Source organism: Erpetoichthys calabaricus, chromosome 6, assembly GCF_900747795.2.
Source record: "Erpetoichthys calabaricus chromosome 6, fErpCal1.3, whole genome shotgun sequence".
Classification (NCBI taxonomy): domain Eukaryota; kingdom Metazoa; phylum Chordata; class Cladistia; order Polypteriformes; family Polypteridae; genus Erpetoichthys; species Erpetoichthys calabaricus.
Genome location: NC_041399.2, coordinates 191,668,540 through 191,686,629, shown reverse-complemented (window position 1 = coordinate 191,686,629; position 18,090 = coordinate 191,668,540).

The following is an 18,090-nucleotide window of genomic DNA, read 5'->3' as shown; positions in this document are numbered from 1 at the left end:
ACAATATCACTCCTGTACCCCTTGATGTCAAATTTTTGATACCCACCTTGAAAGACTTAAGACACTGTTGAGGTGCTTCACTAGGCATGACTCTAATTAAGACTCAACCTTTTTAGGTGTAGCACAACTGTAACACATGACATGTAGTAACTTCCATGAGATGCCACAGTTTGCAGGACCATAAGCCTTCTCCAAATCTACATTCCACATATTGATACAATTGATAAACCCCTATAATCCCTTGTCTAGATCTAGGCCTGGAGGGATACGCAGGTTATCTGTCTCTCTTTCTCTGGATAACGGGTTAGAGTTGTGGAGTCAGTGATTACCTTGAGGCCCATAGGGTTCACCCTGCAGTTCCAGAGGGTGGCTCTCTAGCTAAAGGATCAGGGCTGGCAACTTTGAAGGTTGCTGGTTCAAATCTTCGCAGTGACAGAAGGAATGCTACTCCGTTGGGCCCTTGAGCAAGGCCCTTAACCTGCAATTACACCAGGGGCGCTGTAAAAATAGCTGACCCTGCACCCTGACCCCAAAACTCTCTGGAGAGTAAGTTGGGGTATGCGAAAAATGACAAATTCCTAATACAAGAAATTATATTAGGCAAATAAAGGATTAAAAAAAAATCAGCACCTGATGTTTAGAGTTTAACATGTTTGGTTACCTGTTGCAGGCCATTGTCTCACTGACCCGTATTTAACATACCAAACCCTGCTTAACTTGTCAATGAAACCCCTAAGATGATATTTATACAAAATTTACAAATTGATACTAAAATACTAAAAGCTTTTAGCATATTTATTAAAGCACAAGAATAAAATACAAAATTAAAAAGATTAAATGTAAAATATATATAATGGGGTGGCATAGTGGCGCAGTGGTAGCGTTGCTGCCTCACAGTTAGGAGACCCGGGTTCGCTTCCCGGGTCCTTCCTGCATGGAGTTTTTATGTTCTCCCCATGTCTGCGTGGGTTTCCTCCGGGTACTCCGGTTTCCTCCCACAGTCCAAAGACATGCAGGTTAGGCGCATTGGCGACTCTAAATTGTCCCTAGTGTGTGCTTGGTGTGTGTGTGTGTGCCCTGCGGTGGGCTGGCGCCCTGCCTGGGGTTTGTTTCCTGCCTTACGTCCTGTGTTGGCTGGGATTGGCTCCAGCAGACCCTCGTGACCCTGTAGTTAGGATATAGCGGGTTGGATAATGGATGGATGGATGTATATAATGAAAAAATTGATATTCTACAGTAGTTTAGCAGTGCTGACACAGATTTAAACATCCCTCTATGTCTTTAAGATGATTCTGCCTTATTAGAAATCTCATTCTGTTTATAGTAAGAAATATTTTGTTCCCTAGTGCCCAGAGCCTCCCATTCACTGAATAATTTTTATCCTACCTTGACTTTCCCTTCTGATGTACCTGATTTCCCTTCTGGTGTACCCCTTCAGTTAGTTATTTCAAAATGTAATCGTTCAAAAGGTCAGTTCTCTGTGTCATAGTTCACAAGGTGGTGTGGCCTTTAAATGACATTAAAACACTCAGGTTCAAAGAATGGCTCCATTTTTATGTTTCCCAAATTGACAGCCACATCAGCACAAGCCAATGTTAGCATTTTGTTATCTGAGTCTCTCCAGTCCATCTCTGGCCTAATCTGGTTTTTAGGCCGAGCTTTCACTAGTGGGCCAGGTGGGTTTGGTTTCATGATACCTTACAGCCATGGGTAGCAAATTGGATTACTAAAGAAAATGATTTTGGGAGTTTTGAAAATTGTACTACTTTCTCCAGTTAACTAGATGTTTAAAGGCAGTAGGTACAAATCCCAAAAAGAGAGTAAGAGTTCAAAGAGAATAGAAAGACTGTGGAGGACCTTCTATGTTTCCTTATTAGCTACCGTGCTGAGTAGAGAACCTGGCTCAGGTGAAATGGAGTCTGCCCTGGATATACAGTACAGTAAGTAAGGGCTAGTCACTGCACTATATTGTGAGAGATATACTGTAGTTCTTGAATCAGAACCCATGATGAATCAAGAAAGCAGCCAAAGCTCTATGATCTTACAGCATGCCAGTTAGGCTAGCAGTTTGTCCAAGTTTGAAAGAAGACAATACAACTTATGGAGAAAGTTAAAGAAAAAAGTAGAAAAACACAGTTTACAGATACCCTGAATCTACCACCAAGAACAGAGCAGGAAAGAGGAAAACAAGTGTCACCCTGTAACAGATATTTAACAGTTCGTGGAGTTAATGTAGAGCTGTGTCAGAGTGCATCTGCAAAGAAAAAAAGTTTAAGGTTATTTTCAAGCTGTAAAGGAAGAGGTTTGGCTGTATTGCCTTCATCTGGTATGCAACTGAAGGAAAAAGCCATTTCACCTAGGTCAGGGGTAGGCAACGTCAGTCCTGGAGAGCCGCAGTGGTTGCAGGTTTTTGTTCCAACCCAGTTTCTTAATGAGCAATCAATTATTGCTGATGAAACACTTATTGCTTAAGTGATAGTTTGATGCTTCATTTTAGTGGTCTCGCTTGTTAAGTCTCCCCGCTAGCTGCTAGATGGAGAACTTCTGGCTGCTTTGTCTTTTACATCTTATTACTAAATAAGGAGCCATTAACACACTGAATGCAGCTGTTTAAGATTGAAATAAGCAATTAAGGGCGGGGAGACTTAACAAGCGAGACCACTAAAATGAAGCATCAAACTATCACTTAAGCAATAAGTGTTTCATCAGCAATAATTGATTGCTCATTAAGAAACTGGGTTGGAACAAAAACCTGCAACCACTGCGGCTCTCCAGGACTGACGTTGCCTACCCCTGACCTAGGTAGATGGCTGGACACTTTCGACAATATATGTTGTGGCCCACCAGCTGAACCCGACACAGTCAAGCATGGGACAGAAGTTCAAGGCACACCAGTTTTTATTTTTTATTTTTCCCTTGTGGGAAACGCCTTCCCCGTTCCCCACAAGTGTAACACAGTTCAAGCACAGCACACAAACAATACTCTTCCTTTATTCTTTTCCTTCTCCTCCACTCCTCTGGTCAAGCTTTGTCTTCCTCCTCCCGACTTTGGCTCCCCTAGTAGTGTCTGCTGGCTCCTTTTATAATGCACCCGGAAGTGCTCCAGGTTTTTGATTACTCGTTTCTGGCAGCACTTCCAGGTGTGGCAGGAGAACTGCCCATAAGGGCTCAGCAGCTCCTGCTGCAGCACCCCCTGGCAGTGCCTGCAGATCCCAATAGGACTGCACCACACTCCAACTCCCATGAAGCCCTGCGGGAGTCCGAGGCACCACTGCAACCCAGGGGTGTTGCCATCTAGCATCCCAGGGGAGGTAACGCTCTGGCCATGCTTGCTCCCCTGGTCCTCCCAGTGTGAAGGCATCCCACCCGGGCAAAGGCCCCGGCTGCAAGCTACACTGTGTTAAATAAGATTTTTAGACAAGCAAGAGACCCGTTGTTTAATATTGAATTTACCAGAAGGACCAGATACAAGGATATTGTCAGTGACATATTTGCAAATGACACAGCAGCTTCTCTTATGTCTCAAAGTGCCTGTTGAGGAATATGGCTCTCCTCTGTAAAGTGAGCTGACGATAAGACGTTTGTGTAGGTTAGGTGGTCAATAGAAGGAAATCAAGGGAGGGTTAAAAAAAAAAAGCTCCTTGCAAAATGGGGAAATTTTGTTTGATGACCTGAGGGAGAGAAACAGCGTTATGGTAAAATGGGAGGACCAGTGGGTGTTATTATTAGACTTCCTCTTAGAATGAATGTTATGAGGTCTACTCCTTGCTTGATTGAGGGTTCTGTCCACAATATGAGAGGGGTATCCTCTATCAATAAAAAAAAGTCCTCCTTTTGAGCGCTTCATTACGGAAGCCAACCTCATCACTGCAGAGTTGATGGAGTCTACGAAAGTGTTAAAGGGGTAGAGAGTTTTTAGTTTGCCAGGGAAGGGATCGAGATGTAGAGAAGGTAACTGTGCGAGTTGGTAAGCTTGTAATAAACAGACGTTTTAAGTTCTGGAAAGATGATAGAAAAACTAATATCTGAAAATGGTGCAGGTGTGGTGTAAATGTCGACTATAAACCTGAGAGATGAATGGACACAAGTAAAATCATTAATGAATTCATGTAGCTGGCACCAACAGAATCATCAATATATCTTTTATACAGGTCCAATACCCCACCTGGATAGGAAGAACAGAAACAAAATTCCATCCAGTGAACGAACATACTGATGAAGACAGATCCCATTTGGGTACAACTGCAACTCCATTGACCTGGTGAAAAATGTGTTGTCAAAAAAGAAAGCACTGAGGGTAAGAGCCATTTCTGCCTGATGGGGGTGTTCGTCGGAAGATCCTGGACTGGACGTCTCTTCAATGCCTATCTGAGAACAATGAGACCTTCATCGTGAGAAATGACAATGTACAGAGAGGGTGATGTCTATAGTGAAGATAAAGCGGTCAAATCTAAATACACAATAACTATACCCGACTGCTGTGTAAGTAAAGTTCAAGATTCAATTTTAGCAAAAAAAGAATACAGAGTGATGTCTGTACAGGCGTAATCCAAACTAGCCAGTGTATCCTCAGAGCACCGTCTGTTTAAATTGCTCTTAGTAATCAGCATTTTGTATGACTTGCAGAAGCTTTTTGCAGCTGGGCCCATAGAAACATTTTCTGTTGCCATTTTGAAGGTTTCTTTTAGGATGATAAGGCACTGTTCCATTCCTCTGTCCCATTGCCAGCCCCCAGTCGTCATCATTACGCAGTTACAGCCATAACCTCAGCCAAGATTCTCCACCCTCAATCATGGAGAACGCACAGCCAATTTGGCAACATCTCAAGCACCTAGAACTGAAAACAGGTGAAACATTGTCATGACATCGGAGTTGTTTTGACCCACAATGCACTGCTGAGCACATTCCCACTGCTGTACTTTTTCAGATTTCCTTATTCACCTACTGGAATCTGTATTTAAATACTAAAACACTTTGCAGTTATAAATCAGCATGAGATTGCTTTCATTGAAATGATGTTCTTCCATCTTGTAATAAAATATCTTTTTTGTTGCATTCTTGGAGAGTGAAATAACATATGTTATTTACAAAGACTTCAATTCACTTGTATGTGGATAATTCTGATCCTATTAAGTGGTAAATGGCAAGGAAAATGGCATGCACATAAAAAAGAAACTAAGCAGAATCACTAATTGCATTTAACAAAAGGATATGCCGCCCGCTTAACCCCCACAGGGGACAAGCCAGCTGGGGTTCTGGGCAGCAGTAATGGCACCCTTTTCTGTTTAGTTAATGACTGCATTGAATTTTCTTGTGTTTGCTTGAATTGATTATTGATTATGTGCTTTCTTACTTTTTTATTCTTCAGAGTTGTGTCCTTTTCCTATTCATAGTGTCCTTGAGTAATGGCAGCCCTTTCCCCTGCTGCATACAAAGCACAATTACACTTCTTTTATTTGTAGATTAAATGAACAGTGCACAAACAGACCACCGTCTTTTCTTTAAGGGTGTTCTTAACCTTTGATGCCTGTAATATTCTGTTACAGTTTGTTTTGGGTTGTTGATGGGTTTCAAGATCGACACATTGCCTCAGTAGCATCCTCAAGGGGGAGCCAAAAATAATTCCCAGAATTGGTCAATTGTATGGGAGTAGGGTATACTTATTAACTCTGCTGCCAGGTATCAGTCTGCCAAGTGGCACCATGCCGAGTTGACCAAGATACATATTTCTGACATTTATTCTACAAATGTGCCGGTGACTTTGGCAATTTTTTTTTTCTACAAGCTGAAAAAAGCATGTCAGGTAATTGAACATTAAAACAATGATGACCATATATTCTTACATTAGTGGATTAAAAAAAAGATCTAATTAATTAATGACATTACACTGAACTGCTGTGGTGTCTACAGGTAAGCATCAGGAAAAAAATGTCTGGAGTAGGGGAGCATGCAAAACTGCAGCATTACAGCACACCATAACGCTCACCACATTATCAGTCAAAGACGTTTTGACCAAAACAATGTGGCTGTTGCTTTACACCTCCCGTACTCACCAGATCCTGCTCCTTATGACTTTTTTTCCGAAATTAAAATTGAGACTGAAGGAAAATTGATTTGTTACTGAGTTAGAGAGTGGCTCTGGACACAGTAACAAAGGATGAATACAGGAAAAATTTCAAGAATTCAGAGAATATTTGGGACCCCCCTTGTATCTGTTTAACTTCTAAGTTCATTCAGTAAGCCACCTCTATAGGCTCCCGATTACTTTCATTGTTAGCACATTTTCTAGCATGATAGGTAATTTCTGTATTTCATCATTTTCTAAGCCTGATATCCATAGGCTTAAGAGAGGTCGATTTAGACTGACTAATAAACCTCAAGCACAAGTCTTCAGAGAGGAAGATGAAAGCAAATATGCTGAAATAGACCATGCAGACTCCACAAAAACATGGACTCTGTATGGAATTCATTGTGTTTTCCTGAAGCTCCATAGGTTCTTGTGACACTTTTTAAAGATACTCTGGTTCTTTCTAGAAAGCTGATTCAATTCATCTGGACATAGTTCTTTTCCAGGGAGATACGTTACATCACTCATCCAAGTGACTTCCTCAGTCTCAGTTGACTGCAGGTTTCTCCAGCCTTATAAACAGTACCTTTGCATAATGACCGAAACTAGCACCATTGACTAACAATGGGCCGTGTGATCAATGATATTCAAATTGTCCATTGATCAATGGCCATGAGTACCATTCACAGACAGTGTCAGAAGAACGACCAAAAGACATCGAGAAGGTTTGGGGCAGCCACCCATTTAATCGATTATGGCTGCAAAAGCTATTCAAGAACAGAGACATGTTCATTCAATCGAGTCCAAAACAGAACTGACTTCCAGGTAGCAAGATGGCAGCTTTAAAGGCCAGTAGCGGAAGTGATGTCATCCCGACCGGAACCAGAAGTGATGTCAGTGGCTGCCCCAGAGCCGGGTGGGATTTCCCTAGAATGGTCTGCAAAAGATCGAGAGGGAAAATTAGTGCACTCCGCCCCCCCCTGGTCTGGCATGGAACTACCTGTATTTAGGCCCTTTAGCTGTCTCCTAAACACACGTGTGTGACAGGGCCCCCCCCTTAGCCCAGACCCGTCGGGTCGGGCGTCCTGCACCGAGAGGTCGTGAACACGGGAGAGAGCGTCGGCATTGGCGTGTAGAGAACCCTTCCGATGAATGAGCGAAAACTTGTAATGTTGCAAATCGAGGAACCACCTCGTGACTCGCGGGTTAGACTCCTTGTATAGGGCCATCCACTGTAAAGGGGCATGGTCCGTGACTAGAGTAAACTCCCGACCCAAGAGGTAGTATCTCAACTGTGTGATCGCCCACTTAATCGCAAGAGCCTCCCTCTCCACTGCCGCGTATCTGGTCTCCCGATCCAACAGTTTCCGGCTCAGAAACATGATGGGGTGTTCAGCACCATTGACACTTTGGCTCAGCACTGCCCCTAGGCCTGTGTCCGAAGCGTCTGTCTGGAGAATAAAAGGCCGTGAAAAATCAGGCGCCTTTAAAACGGGTGCCGACGTCAGGGCCCTTTTTAAGTCACTGAAGCCTGCCTCAGTCATGTCAGTCCATACCACAGTGTTAGGAGCCCTCTTCTTTGTCAAATTAGTCAAGGGCACGGCTCTCTCCGAAAAACGTGGTACAAACCGGCGGTAATACCCCGCTAATCCGAGAAATGCCTGGATTTGCCGCTTGGTTCGCGGACGGGGCCATGTCAAAATGGCTTGTATTTTAGAGCACTGTGGCTTCACCGTACCATTTCTTTGGGTTGATACGAAGTCCGGCTTCTCCCAATGTCCGTAACACGGCTCCAACGTGCTGTAGGTGTTCCTTCCAGGTGCTGGAATAGATGACGACGTCATCCAGGTAGGCAGCACTATACGTGTTATGGGGGCGGAGCACTTTGTCCACCAGATGCTGGAAAGTTGCAGGAGCCCCATGTAACCCGAATGGAAGGACACGATACTGCCAGTGCCCACTAGGGGTGCTAAACGCGGTTTTACCCTTTGCGGAGTCCGTTAAAGGAACCTGCCAGTACCCTTTGGTCATGTCAAGTGTGGTCAAGTATTCTGCCTGTCCAAGCCTCTCAAGGAGGTCGTCCACTCGAGGCATGGGATAAGCATCAAATAGTGAGACCTGATTAAGTCGACAGAAGTCATTGCAAAACCTCCAAGTTCCGTCGGGCTTAGGAACCAAGACAATTGGGCTGGACCAGGGACTATGACTCTCCTCTATGACTCCTAGATCCAGCATGCGCTTGATTTCCAGTTCCACTTCTGCTTTCTTTGCCTCGGGAAGACGGTACAGGCGTTCTCGGACTATGACCCCGGGTTCAGTCACAATATCATGGGCAACCAGAGAAGTCCTTCCAGGGATTTCGTCAACCACCTCCGGGACGGACGAGATAACTATCTCTAGCTCCCGCCTCTGTCGGTTATTTAAATTAGACCCGAAGTTAAGGGTATTACTTTGAGCAAAAAGGGAGCGGGGCTGGCCGGAGGTGGGATCAGGGTCCCGTTCCTTCCACGGTTTCAGCAGGTTCACGTGATATATCCGCTCTCTCGGTCGACGATTGGGGTGTTTCACCAAATAGTCGACGAGCCCCTTTCGCTCTTTAACTTCGTATGGCCCTTGCCAGTGGGCAAGTAGCTTAGAGTGGGAGGTGGGAACCAATACCATGACTCGATCCCCCGGCTGGAACTCCCGGAGTGTCGTGCCACGGTCGTAATAGTGGGCCTGTGCTGATTGCGCCTCTTGCATGTGACTTTTTAATATGGGTCGAATCTTCGCAAATCTATCGCGTAACTGTGCGATATATTCCAAAATATTAGTTGTGGGAAGGGCCTCTCCTTCCCAACCTTCCTTTAGAATGTCCAATATGCCCCGGGGTTGTCGCCCATATAATAATTCAAAGGGTGAGAACCCCGTTGAGGCTTGCGGGACTTCCCGGTAGGCAAAGAGTACGAGGGGGAGGAGCTGATCCCAATTCCTCCCATCCCCGCTGACCACCTTGCGAAGCATCTGTTTGAGAGTCTGATTAAATCTCTCTACTAAACCATCGGTTTGAGGATGATACACCGCGGTTCTCAAGTGCTTTATTTTGAGTAACTTGGCCGTTTCCTTGAACGTCTCCGAGGTAAACGGCGTCCCTTGGTCCGTAAGGACTTCTTTAGGGATTCCAACTCGCGCAAAGACCTCCATTAGTGCCCGTGCGATTGCTTTAGAATTAGCTGAGCACAATGGGACAGCTTCTGGATATCAGGTTGCATAATCCACGAGGACTAATATATATTTATGTCCTCGGGCCGAGGGTTCCAGGGGTCCCACTATGTCGACCCCTATCCTTTCAAAGGGGACATCAATTAAGGGGAGGGGAACGAGAGGAGCACGGTCCCTCCTAGGAATTTGCCGCAGCTGACATTCCGGGCACGAAACACAGAAGCGGCGAACCTCCTCGTTAATTCCCGGCCAATAAAAGCGGAGCTTAATACGCTCTAAAGTTTTTTCGGTGCCCAAGTGGCCTCCTAGGAGATGGGCGTGCGCTAACTCACAAACTTGCCGCCGGAAAGTTCGTGGAATTAGCAGCAACTTCCGCACTCCCCCCTCGTGTTCACTGACCCGATATAATAAGTCATTTTCTAACACAAAGTGGGGTCCTTGTGGCATGGGCTGATTGGTGCGTTGGCCGTTGGCGAGGACTACTACATTCTTCGCAAACTTAAGGGAATCATCATTCCACTGCTCCCTTCTAAATGATGCCGGTGTTTGTCTGAATTGAAAGCTCAGATCTGAGAGAGGGTCCGGGCTGACCTCAAGGGGCGGAGAGTCGTCCCGCTCTGGTGAGGTGCGGACTGATGACGTATTCGCCCGCGACAGGCCGGGAAGCTCTCCGTCCTCCTCGGGGTTTCCCATATCTCTCTCCACCGGCTGCGTACATGGTGTGGAGACAACCTGAGACGGTGTATTCCCATCGGTTACTAGGCCTAATTTTGAATAAGGCGAGATCAGTACTGCACCGCTTTTAATGTCAGACCAGTCCCGCCCGAGAATCACCGCACACGGTGGATTTGGATGTACAGCCACAACGAGTTTCCGTAGTATTCCTCCGTGGCAGATGAAACACCGGGTGGAGTCATAGGCACGGACATCTCCGTGTACACAGGTAATTCTGGTCTTTGTTTTTAACCACTGTCGCGGTAGTACATATCGGCAATCAACAACAGAAATGTTGCTGCCGGAATCAAATAAGGCTTCTACCTTGTGGCCATTTACTATGACCTCACCTTTATGAGCCAAAGCCAGGGGGTTTGAAAGCGCACACAACCCATCCCTCTCTCTCCACTTACATTCCGCATCGCCTCCGAGCGAGGACCGCGCCCGCGGGATCGGGGACTCCGATGCAAACTCCGGTGTATGTCGAGAGGGCAGTGTAAGAGGGACGTAATCTCTACGGCTTCTACTTAAGGACCGTTCAGCCCTCTCAAATTGTGAGGCTGCCCTAGATGTTTCTATGAGCTCAATGAGCTCGTTTATGTTTGCAAATTCTCCCCAGACCGGCTGGGCGAAATGCTCTGGCAGGCTATTAATGAACAAAAAACAGGCCACTTTTTTCACTACCTGAAAGGTGGTACATTCAGCGGGCCTTAACCAGCCGGCCACCTCCTCCCATAGAAGGTCTAGCTGTTCTTGGGTAGACCGTTCAGGGTTAAACCTCCAGTTTTTACTTTTCTTCACCTGCTGGTCTGGGGAATGTCCACCGTCCTCTGGGACCTTAGCCCCGGTGGAACGGACAGCTCTCTCCTCCGAGAGAGCATAATAAGTCCCCATCGTATCCCCCATAGAGACCAGCCCACATCTGTGTGTCCCAACGACACTCTCCCTATTCAATTGAGGTAACCCAGAGATAGACAAAGGGAGCGGAGTCTGCACCGGTTCTTTCCGAAACCCGAGACGCACTCCCCACCCGAAAGCTCGGCCCAGGTACTCTCCCACCTGGACATGATTCAGGTCCGGTCCCGTTCTCTTCAGGGATTCCTCCCTCCTGCCGACTACGCCACTGTCAGAAGAACGACCAAAAGACATCGAGAAGGTTTGGGGCAGCCACCCATTTAATCGATTATGGCTGCAAAAGCTATTCAAGAACAGAGACATGTTCATTCAATCGAGTCCAAAACAGAACTGACTTCCAGGTAGCAAGATGGCAGCTTTAAAGGCCAGTAGCGGAAGTGATGTCATCCCGACCGGAACCAGAAGTGATGTCAGTGGCTGCCCCAGAGCCGGGTGGGATTTCCCTAGAATGGTCTGCAAAAGATCGAGAGGGAAAATTAGTGCACTCCGCCCCCCCCTGGTCTGGCATGGAACTACCTGTATTTAGGCCCTTTAGCTGTCTCCTAAACACATGTGTGTGACAACAGTTAGGGAATGGCTGCAATCACCACATTGTAAGATGATGAAAGATGTACCCTTAGGCCCCCTACTCTGTTCAGAGATGGTCGTTCCTTTTTCACATAAATGGCCTCCTTGACTCCTCGCTCAAACCAACGTTCCACCCTGTCCAGGATGTGCACATCTTCATCACTGAAAGAGTGACCACTGTCCTGTAGGTGTAAATAGACTGCGGAGTCTTGGCCTGACGAGGTAGCTCTTCTGTGTTGTGCCATCTGCTTCACCGGTGGTTGCTTGGTTTCCCTGATGTATGATTCACGGCAATCCTCTTGGCCCTTAACTGAGTAAACTATATTACTCTGTCTGTGCCAGGGCACCCAGTCATTGGGGTGGATCAATTTTTTATTTTTTTTTTGTCATAGCTTGTTCTTGGTTCTTTCCCATGTCCTAAATAGGTGTGGATTACATTGATTGAGGACTCTGTATTGACCAAAAATGTGAGTGCCCTGGCAGTCCTCCTCCTCGCACAAAGAAGCAGATACCAGTCCTGCTGCTGGGTTGATGCCCTTCTTACAGCCAGCTCTCCTTGTGTAACGGCCCGTCTCCTGGTATCTCCTCCATGCTCGCGAGACTTTGCTGGGAGACACAGCAAACCTTCTTGCGAACAGTACATATGCATGTGCCTTCCTGGTGGAGCTGGACTACTTGTGCAACCCGAATTGGTTGCAGGCACCGCCTCATGCTACCACTATTGACGAGGACATTAGCAAAATGAAAAATTAGAGAAGAATCAGACAGGAAGGATAAGGAGAGACCAATTGTCTGCGACCAACACCTGTAAAACCATTTACTTTTTGGGAGTTGTCTTGCTGTTGCCTCTCCAGTGCACCTTTTGTTACTTTCATTTGCACCAAAGCAGATGAAGTTGATTCACAATCGCTTATGCTCCCTAACAGGACAGAGTGAAATCCCTGAAGCTTAACTGATTTTGTGTTAGACTGTGATGATTAAGTGTTCCCTTAATATAAATATATAAATATACAATATATATAGAAGTGAAAGTCTGTGAAACGTGTCGATATATACTACGATCTCAATTCACCCGATCACAGAGACTTTACTGCCAAAACTAAACAACGACCCCACCATAATGGCATGAACGAAGCTGACCACAAAGGACATAATGCAGCTAATATTACTTTGCCAAAAAACCCACTTCTATTTTAATGGAAAATACTACAGACAGAAACAAGGCATGTCAATGGAATCTCCTTATCAGGACTCCTAGCTGAACTGATTAGGCAGCAATTTACTAAACAATGCCTATATAGGAGACACTCCAGACCTCAGCAAACAGTCGACTCCAACTTGGTCCCCCACTGCACTTACAGAAAGTACAGCACGTGTCCTGTCCAGATCTGGGATCAAGACAGTGCACAAACTGGCACTTTACAGACTGTCCTTTTCAATGCCAAAAGCAAAACGTTGACCACAGAGACAAGAAATACAGTTTACAGCATTCCATACAATGCGCGCCCAACAGTATACATGGGACAAACATCTAAAAGACTTGCAACACGCATACAGGAACATCGCAATGCCATCAGAAGGAAAGACCCATGGTCTCTGATTTACACACATACAAGTTCTACCGGACACATGTTTAACTGGGACACTGAAAGTAATATTTAGAGCCAACGCTAATAGTGTCAGAGAGCTGGCTGAATTGTGGCTCTAATGAAAATGCCATTAACATACACTTGGACTAGAAACCCAGCATATCCAGGATTAAAAAGAAGAACATCCAAATAATAAAAAAGACCTAAGCCGAATCCCAGTTTATTAGTCCCCCCCTCCCTTCACCTGCTATATATTGCCTTTGACTCCTGTATGTCTAATCATTTTCCTCTGATGATGACAACTTGTAGGTTATCGAAAGCTTAGGAATAAAAAAACATTTTAAGGTATGTGACTTATTTTTTCCCTTTGTAGATCTCTAGCTACATTTATATATATATATATATATATATATATATATATATATATATATATATATATATATATATATATATATATATATATAATACATTTTTTCTATTAAATTCGAACAGGAAAATAGAAAAGCTCATTCTCTAAAAGAGTGGTTCTAAACCAGGGAGCCATGGTCCACAAGGCCGCCTCAGTAAACATCCAGGTAGGCTGCAAGATGAGTGAAAGTAATTATGAAATAGCAACAAAATGCTTAAATCACTAAAAATGAAGCTACGGAAGAGGGTGTCATACTTACAAAACTCTCATGAGGCCTGTTTCTTTAATATTCAAAACATATCACATGTGACTTGCAATAATGGTCAGTTTTCTCAAGGACCCCATTTAAAGTGTGTTTTATATATACTGTAGATTGTATCTGTATATAGCTTACATTCACACCTGCCGTGTGGATAGCGCTTTGAGTACTGAGAAAAGCGCTATATAAATGTAATGAATTATTATTATTATTATTATTATTTAAATGCATCTCCAGTGTCCAGCAATTCAGGGTTTAGTAGTCATTCACATTTATCTGTGCAGAACAATGCATTGCAGTTACTAACATGTACTTAAAATGGGAATGGGCTACTTGTAAGGACCGAACAAGAAAAAATATCGACCCCCCCCCCCATTTCTCCACAATATTGCATGTATTTTACCGCTATGCTGCCCCCCAACCCCTCAGCCTTTGAAGTCTTTGTATATATTAGCATATTGACTTCCTCATACAATACCATAACTCCTCTCATATGCTTTCTCCAGGTCCACAAAGACACAATACAGTTCCTCCTGGCCTTCTCTATACTTCTCCATTAACACCCTCAGAGCAAACATTACATCTGTGATGCTCTTTCCTGGCATGAAACCATACTGCTGCTCACCAATCATCACCTCTCTTCTTAACCCAGCTTCCACTACTTTTTCCCATAACCTCATAGTGTGTCTCATCAATTTTAACCCTCCATAGTTACTACAGTTATTCTTAAAAATCTGTACTAGTACACTTCTTCTTCACTCCTCAGGCATCCTCTCACTTTCCAAGATTGAATTAAACAATTTGGTTAAAAACTCCACTGTCATCTCTCCTAAACATCTCCATGCTTCCACAGGTATGTCATCTGAACCAATGACCTTTCCAGTCATTTTCTTCATAGCTGTCCTTACTTCCTCCTTGCTAATCCGTTGCACTTCCTGATTCACTATCTCCACATCATCCAACCTCTTCTCTCTCTTGTTCTCTTCATTCATCAGCCTATCAAAGTACTCTTTCCATCTGCTCAACACACCCTCCTCGCTTGTGAGTACATTTCCATCTTTATCCTTTATCACCCTAACCTGCTGCACATCTTTCCCAGCTCGGTCACTCTGTCTAGCCAATCGGTACAGGTCCTTTTCTTCCTCCTCAGTGTCCAACCTCTCATACAACTCATTATACACCTTTTCTTTAGCCTTCACCACCATTCTCTTCACTTTATGCCTCATTTCCTTGTAATCCTGTCTACTTTCTGCATCTCTCTGACTATCCCACTTCTTCTTCGCCAACCTCTTCCTCCATATACTCTCCTGTACTTTCCCATTCCACTACCAGGTTTCCTTTTCCTCCTTCCTCTGTCCAGATGTCATGCTAAGCGCCCTTCTTGCCGTCACCCTTACTACATCTGCTGTAGTTGCCGAGCTCTCTGGTAACTCTTCACTGCCACCCAGTGTCTGTCTGACCTCCTCCCTGAACTCAACCTTACAGTCTTCCTTTTTCTACTTCCACCATTTAATCCTTGGCTCTGCCCTCACTCACTTCCTCTTCTTGATCTCCCACATCATCCTACAGACCACCATCCTATGCTGTCTAACTACACTTTCCCCTGCCACCATTTTGCAGTCTAAAATATCCTTTAGACTGAACCTCCTGCATGCATCTTCCTCCACTCTTGTACATCACACTGTATTCCTCCCTCTTCTTAAATTATGTATGCACCACAGCCATGTCCATCCTTTTTGCAAAATCCACTACCATCTGACCTTCTGTATTCCTCTCATTGGCACCATAACTACCCATCACCTCCTTATCTCTCCTGTTCACTTCACCAACATGTCCATTGAAATACACTCCAATCACCACTCTCTCTTCCTTGGGTACACTCTCCACCACTTCATCCAACTCACTCCAAAAATCTTCTTTCTCATCCATTGCACACCCAACTTGCGGGACATATGCACTAACAACATTCATCATCACACCTTCAATTTCCAGCTTCATAATCATCACTCTCTCTGACACTCTTTTCACCTCCAAAACACTCTTCCTTCAGGATAAACCCTATCCTATTTCACCTCCCATCTACACCGTGGTAGAACAATTTGAACCCACCTCCATCCACTTGGCCTTACTTCCCTTCTATTTAGTCTCTTGCACACACAATATATCAACCTTCCTTCTGTCCATAATATCAGCTAACTCTCTCCCCTTACTAGTCATACTGCCATTTCTACATTCAGTTCCACTCTCTTTACCTTCCTCCTCTCGTCCTGCCTCTGAGCATGCCTTCTCCCTTTTCTTCTCCTTCTTTGGCAAACAGTAGCCCAATTTCCGTCAGCACCCTGTTGGCTAACAATACTGGTGGCAGCTGTTGTCAACCTGGGCCTCGACTGATCTGGTATGGAAATGTGTATTGTTGTCCGCATATTGATCTGGCAAAATTTTATACGAGCTGCCCTTCCTGATGTAACCCACCCCATTCATCCGGGCTTGGGACTGGCATGAAGACACACACTGGTTTGTACATCCCCTGTGGCTGGGTTGAATGATTGAGTCAGTCAAAATCGCATTAAATATACTGTATATATAGAGATTTCCATACTATATTAATTATTCTTATTGTGGAAATCCATAGCAACTATTCAAACCTAATTATTTCTAATAAATTGTAAAAAACTGGTCATTTTCTTATTTGGCTCTTACACTGACTTTTCATGTTTTGATCTTACCCATATAATAATGTGATGGTTGCCATTCAAAGTTAAGATTACTGTTGTTTTACTTTGCCTCTAGAAAAGAAAATTTATGTAGTGATCTTCTTTCAAAGTCCTGGAATAATTATCAGTCTGTTTGAAGAGAAATGCACAAACTCTTCTAAAGCCATTTTAAAATTAATTGAGTTGCACTGATTGAACAAAATAACTACTTCACCGCTTTCTGTTTTTTGTATATCCACATTTGTAAGTGGACTTGGCCAGGTTTTACTCACCTACGAGACTGTGTATCTTCATATGACTATCTGGCTTATTCAGTGGTAAGTAAATAAAATGATGGCTTCAACTCTTGAGGCATTTAAGGATAGGACAAGCGGAGGTGAAGCAGAGTGCAGCAGCAGTCTAATTGCTCATATAAACCATGTTTTCATATTTTCAGTAACTGTACTGATTTGCACTTTTTAGCTGAAAAGATTAATCATTTTAAACAATGAATATTGTTTATTTTAAGTGTAAAACAGCAGTAAGGAAGATTAGATTGTAAATAAGAAGAATTTGTCCTAAAAAGCCAATAAAACTGCTACAGTAGGCCATCCAACTGCTTTCAAGGCAGTTGGGTCAAGGCAAGGTGGAGCCTTTTCTGGCTGCATCAGGCACAGAGCATGAAACAGTCCTGAATAATTTGTCAGTCGAGAGCAGAGTGCACTAGGCCAATCTAATACAGTGAATTAACCTAATAAGTTACTTTGGGATGTATAAAGAAAACTGGAATTCCTGAAGAAACTTCACTGAAACACAGAGAGGAGAGGCCAGGTTCTGAACCCAATCTCTTGACAAAGTGACAAAGAAGAGACAACTATTGTGCCACCATGACACCTGCTAAAATGTACTGATTTCTAAATTTCCATATTTAACTCTGTGGATTTTGACGATTTGCTAAAATAGTATGTTTGATTTAAAAAGCCACAGGAAAGAAAGAAAGGCCTTTTTTTATGGAAATGGTGTTTTGGGATTGCGTTTCCCAGAAACATGTCAAATATTTTGGCAATAAGGGATAAAAAACAGGCCCTTCAAATTAACATTTACATTGCTTTTTTTTAGCTCTATAAAAAGGCAGTTCAGGACAGACTTCAGTATGCACAACGGCTCTTTTACAGAGCGCTGTTTGAGTCAAACCAGCCTGAAACTATTGGCTTAGTCCCAGGAAGAAATTCTGAGAAAGAAGGATGTTGAAATTGTGAGAGGCCAAATGAAAGGGTGTGCAGATCCTTGGGTTTGCTATGTTTGTCGCTGACCTGGCATGACACAAAGGTATTCACTAGGGGAAGACTGACACCTGCTGGTCACTACTAGTAGAGCCAGTTGGCGTCAGGCCTGGTTACCCAGCTGTTTAAAATGATACTTCAGTAAGAGGGAACTCCTTTTAACCTGGTTATTCCTCAATATTTTTAAGTGAATACATATTTATTTTAAAAAGTGCCTTTTACACAACACACAAAGCACTTCATGTTTTAACATAAGAGTAGTTTATGCAAACTGTCTATAAATAAATACTAGCAGTTAGGCAATGAAATGGAGAAAATGCCATATGAACAAGGCCAGAGAGTAAACAACACTGTGGTATTTTGTTGCATCCTCTTTAGAGCTACAGACTGAAC